The sequence below is a fragment of the Coenobita brevimanus genome, chromosome 40 (genome assembly GCF_032717465.1).
Source record: "Coenobita brevimanus isolate Jiangsu-jjx chromosome 40, ASM3271746v2, whole genome shotgun sequence".
Classification (NCBI taxonomy): Eukaryota; Metazoa; Arthropoda; class Malacostraca; order Decapoda; family Coenobitidae; genus Coenobita; species Coenobita brevimanus.
The window spans coordinates 44587464-44593463 of NC_136993.1; positions in this window are offsets into that span (position 1 = coordinate 44587464).

Sequence of the window (6000 nt, forward strand, 5' to 3'; positions counted from 1 at the left end):
GCCTAAGCCACTTGGTAGAGATACATTGGCTGTATCGTCCCCACTTCGGTTGGGATAGGCCGGTCCTGCAGTGGACACTCAAACGGTTGATGATATATATATATATATATATATATATATATATATATATATATATATATATATATATATATATATATATTGGGCTCAGGCCTTCGGGAACCATAAATGGCTACAAAACGTAAAAAAAAAAAAATCAGACAAGTTTTTAACCATACTTTGAGCTTGGCACACTATGCCGAACAGCTGTGTTTTCGCACGTAGTAGAGCGCCCCCCTCATCCTCCCCTCCCCAGTACACGCCTAACTATTCTAGTGACTAGACGCTCATTGCAATGGCTGCCCCAAGTGCTTGTTTTTGTGAATAAACAGTGAATAAACTACAATACCTTGCCACTACACCCCATGGGAATTTACAGTGTTGTGCAGTGTTTAGAAATTAGAATTCAGAGTGCAAAGGATTTAGTGCAGAGTGCAAACTGGCGTGTTGTAACTGGCGCGGTGCAAGTAAGAACAGAATGTGCAGTGTTAAACAATTATAATTCACAGAGCAAAGGATTAAGCGCAGCAGAACACTTGATTACTGTAGTTGCTTCGAGAGCATTTTCGCCACTGTCAGAGCCTTAAAGGAGGTGGGTTAATCTCTGTAACGGCCACAGACGTGTTGTAATTACCCATTACACTGCTAAATATTTTCCATACTTCTAATTCCTCATTCTCTGGTTCCTTTTCATTTATTTCATGCTTTCTGTCCCTTACTTGTGTGAATAGGGTGTTATATAGGTGCTGTGCATGTCCGGTAGGGAGTTATTTACTTGGTTTTCAGAGTTAGGCTGGGTTAGGGTCCATAAGTGCCCGTCCAGGAGGCATTTTCCCAAGTCCTGGACAAACCCAAGTTTCGGACGTGCCTTTGGCTTTATTAAGTCGGATCTTGGAGTGATTACTGTACTGTACAGTATATTTAATGTTAGGTTCGTATATATACAATATCAACTTTTCGAATTTAAAACATAAAAAGCTTTCACCTAATTTTAACTAAACTTTGTGAAGTACCTTAAGGTCAGACTAGGAGTAACCCTCTGGTTTTAACCAAACTTAATGGAAGTGTTGATGGTAATCCAAAATGTAAGTGTACTTTTTTTTTTTTCAAGAAAAATGTCAAATATCTAGGTCCCAGGACAAAGTCAAAGTATTTTTTTCCCCTGTTTAGATCAACCTTTGTGAAAGTGTTAAAGGCAAGCCAAGGATGAAAAGATTGAATTTTCAGAACAATCAATCAGTGGTCAAGGTCGCAATACAAGAGTCAAAGTCTGATCCATCTGTGGGTTTTTCAACAAAATAACTCAGGTTTATCCAATTTTAACCAAAGCTGAAGGCAGTTTGACACAAATGAAGTAGTATGTTTGTGTTAATTTGTTTCCTGGGAAAAAATAAATAAATGCAATATAGAGTTAAGGTTATTTATATCGTATCTATCCATCCATCCATCCATCCATCATCCAATTCTATGTTGCCCCATGAGGAGCGTAGGAACCCAGGTCTATGCAAGTTGGTCCTGACATATAATTTATTGTATCTAATAATATACAAATTTTGTCATATTTTTTGTCATGGAACCCAAGTTGGATATATATTACACTGTTATATTTCTTTTCAAACAAAGTAATTTAAACTATATTTTCTCTGGTAATTTGCTTAGTACTGATGTTAAGTGAACAGGCTATAATTAGTTGAATGTTTGGAAAGCCTAAAGGAAAGGTATGTATTAGTGATTTTCTACAGACTACAGTAGACAATCTACGGTCAATTAATGGTAAATTGAAGTGTTAGACACACAAAAGCTCATTAATTTTGGCACTCAAAGCACTGAAGGAGACAACAGATATCAATCACAATTTTATTTGTGTGCTAATCCGACTCCGTGCCTTCTTTACCCCTGCACAGCTGTAGACTTTATACAGGGATTTTATTCACATCAGTGTAGAGTACAGGTCTCATTTGTTTTGAGGTTTCTCACATACAGCTCCTCTTAACATGGTGAAGTCAAAGGCTTTTCGTCTCATTAACTCCCCTTCTTATACTGGTTCCCTTCAACCTCTATCAGTTCGACACACTACTGCAGCTTTATCTCGTTTCTATCGCTGTTTCAATGGTCACTGCTATTCTGACCTGACTGTTTCCATCCTTCCACCACTATGGCATGTACATAGCTTTTGTCTAGCAGCAAACGCTTATCTTTTTTTGTCCAACTTTCTAACGCAAGATTTAACTATTACTCCCAGCACTTCATCTATGCAATAGGTCAACTATGGCACTGTCTTTGTATTTCCTACTGCCAATGACATCCAGTCTTTTAGACCCAGTGTGTCCAGGCACCGCAAAATGAACGGATCTTTAATCTGGCTCTCTGTCATCTTGTGTTTTTATACTTTCTTGGAGGGAACAATTTGTAGGCTTCTGGCCTTTGGTTCCTTCTTCCTTGGATAAAAGAAAAATATTGTAATACATCTTGTCCTGTCACATGATTGACTGCGTCCAAAGAAGACTGACTGTGAGCAGGGTATGTTTGCACTGTTTGCTTGTGCAAAAACATTGTAAAAAGATTTATTCAGTATTATTGCACCTGCTACGTAATAAAATGACTTATGGAAACTTTTAATTTATTTACTCATTACATAATAATGTTAAGAAGTGAGGTTTGCCAGTTAGCCTAGGTAGCGAGGAGCTTCTCGATGTTTCCCGATGTTTACGGTAGAAAGGTTTCGTTATAAGTCAGAGTTGCCAGTTTGCCCGCTGTGAGCGTAGTTATTTCGTAAGTTATACATTAATTTTTCTGCTCTTTATCTTTATGTTTTATTTAAGTGATTGATTGTTAAACTATGTAATATAAGTTCCCATGGTAATTGATTTAGAGTGTTATGTAATGTAGGAAAACTCCTTATTGGTAATTGTTGTTGCTAGGGGCTGATATGCAAGACCAGCACGTCCTAGAATGTTGGAGAAGTACATCATTCCAGTACAGTGTAAGCTTATATAAAGATGGGGAGAGACTAGGGCAGGTTCATTCAGGTTTCAGTTCAGTTTGAGTGATGTTCAGTCAGTTTTGGTTCAGTCTGAGTTAGTGCAGTTTCATTGAAGATTGTATACTTTTGGTACTTGTGAAAACAGTGGCAAACAGTGACGTGTTATTGAAGTTTGTATAGTTTCGGTACTTGTGTGACAACCGTGAACTGTTGTCAAGCATTAAGTGTAATTAGAGCGAAGTGTTGTCACGCATTAAGTGTAATAGCAGTTAGTAAAGTTTGTATAGCTCCAGTGCTTGTAAGAACAGTGATGTGAAGTTGGAAAGCATTAAGTGGAATTATTTGGAAAATAAAGACAGTGAACTTTAAGAAGCCAGTGTTTATTTTCGCCTCAGCTGATCTTGTGTGTTGTTCACCGAAAGGCTGCCCATTGGAAGAACAACTCACTGCGCAACGTCATTCCTATACTGAACTACTTCTGTTGGAGCCTGTGGCAATGTGGGACTGGGACGTAACAATAATAATAAAAATTGTGGGTGTGGGTTGTCCTACCACTAAACGAAATTTTTGTCTGTCTCTGTCTCTGTCTGTCTGTCTGTCTGTCTCTCTCTCTCTCTCTCTCTCTCTCTCTCTCTCTCTCTCTCTCTCTCTCTCTCTCTCTCTCTCTCGAGGAACTTCATGCATACCCAATGTAATTTAAATTATGTGATATTGGCACTCTTTTTTTCTTGTCAGGTTATGTATTTGTTTGCTTTTCTTTTGTGACTGAATTTTTTTTATCACATTTGGTAATCAGGACTGGGATATATTGCTTATATATTTCTTGTAATTCTTGGTTTGTCATTATACTCAATGGAAATTAATTACACCTGCTATGTGGATGTTCTCTTATGCTTTCATCTGTGTGTGTGTGTGTGTGTGTGTGTGTGTGTGTGTGTGTGTGTGTGTGTGTGTGTGTGTGTGTGTGTGTGTGTGTGTGCGCGCGCGCGAACAAACTACTGTAATTCAGTTTTTATATGATTTCAATTTAAACCTGGTGGAAATGTTGACCGATAGGCAAGGATAAAACCTGTTATCTTTTAAACAATTGTTCAGAGGTCAAGGTCAAAGGATTAGGTCAAATGTTAACTTATAAAATCAACTAGATCAATTTTAATCCATTTTAGACCAAACGTAGATGAGAAATGAAGGTAACACAAGAATAAAGTTTAAGTTTTCAGGTAAATCACCCAAAGGTCAAGGTCAGAGGTCAAGGTCAAAGTTAGACCTATATGTGTGTGTATGTGTGTGTGTGTGTGTGTGTGTGTGTGTGTGTGTGTGTGTGTGTGTGTGTGTGTGGATTAACAAAATAACTAGCACAGTTTTGATCCAATATTAAACTTGGTATCGTGGTTGGAGGTTATACAAGCAGTAACCTATTCCTTTTTTATAACAGTAGGCCAGTGGTGAAGGTCTCACGGCAAAATCATCTTAGACGGTTTTCATCCATTTTAGACCAAACATTATGGATGAATTAATGATAAGGCAAGAATAAAGGGATCAATTATGATAACTATTAGTGAGTGAGGGAATGGAAAAAGCCAATGTCACAGAAATGTCAGTTCAAAGAGTTTCGATCTAATCTGACCCCTAAACTATAAGAAAGGGATTCAGTTTAAGAATTATCAATTAACCCATCCGATGCCAGCAAGGTACATATACATTGGGCCCTGCATGTGCACAAAATACCAGTGAAGTACATATACGTCATCAATTTAAGATATTTGCCAAAACTCAAAAATTCAGTTTTGGTGCAAGATAATTGTTAGGGATACTCCCCCTCCTGTTTAGGTCTAATACCCGCACTATGAGTCATCACATCGTCCTTCCTCCCGCGGAGGACCCCAAGAACTCAGTCCCACTTTGTGAGTGAATGAGTGAGCAGTGAGCACCATGGTGCATTGCAGTTTTCCCCAACATGGGTTAAACGAGCTCCTGAACATACCCCATGATGGAGAAAGTGATTCTCTGATTGATGATAATGTTGCTGATCAAGACTACATCCAACCTGAGTCAGAATCAAGCAGCAAGGATGAGATTCCATCCCCAAGAAAGGCGAGGTATATGGTTGCCTGCATGGGTGTGTCTCACCCTGCACCATCACCACCACCGCCACTTCCCACCTAACGATGCTGCTCTCGCTCAATGGATGATTCCTCTAGTGATGAGAAATACAAAGCCAACCCCTCAGGTGAACATAGGCTGCTCTCATGGGTAGGCTTGTCCAGGAAAACCCAAAGTCGGGAAGAATTATTTAGTAAAAAGTACTAGCTGAGCAGTGCTTTGCTCTATGCACGTGGTGTGCAACAATACCCACCACCTCCAGCCCCGCGCCGCACCACCTCTCCCCAATCCAGCACCTCCGCTGCACCTGAACCTCCCCACACTCCCTCCCCACACCCTCCCTGCACTTCTTCCCCACAGCCTCAAAAGGTGGGGAAAGGGACAAAAGGTAAAGTAAAAGGGAAGGGAAAAGGCTGGGGGGGGGGGAAGAAAATGCAAGTCGTGGGGAAAGTGAAGAGCCAAGGACAAAATCCCAACCTCCTCCCCAACATACTACCGAATTTCCTCCCCATCCTGACGATGGTGACGGAGGTGGCCCCACTGGAGACGAGGGCAAAAACGAAGGCAGGGATGACGTCACGTGGGAGTGGGGAGATGGGAGCAATTTTGTTCCTATCATTCATACTTTCACAGGCGGTGATACAGCAGGTTGTATTGTGCCGGAGCTGACTCCCCCCTCAAGAAGAATCCATTTCTTCAAGAATTTTTTTTACATGGGATCTAATATTTAGAACTGTTCTCCTCTCTAACACCTATGCCGCCTTCTACCAATGTGTGGAGTGTGACGTGGGGTTGTGCCCTAATCCAGTGCTTTGGGGAATATCACACCATCCTCTACTTCCAAATGTTAGAAAAAT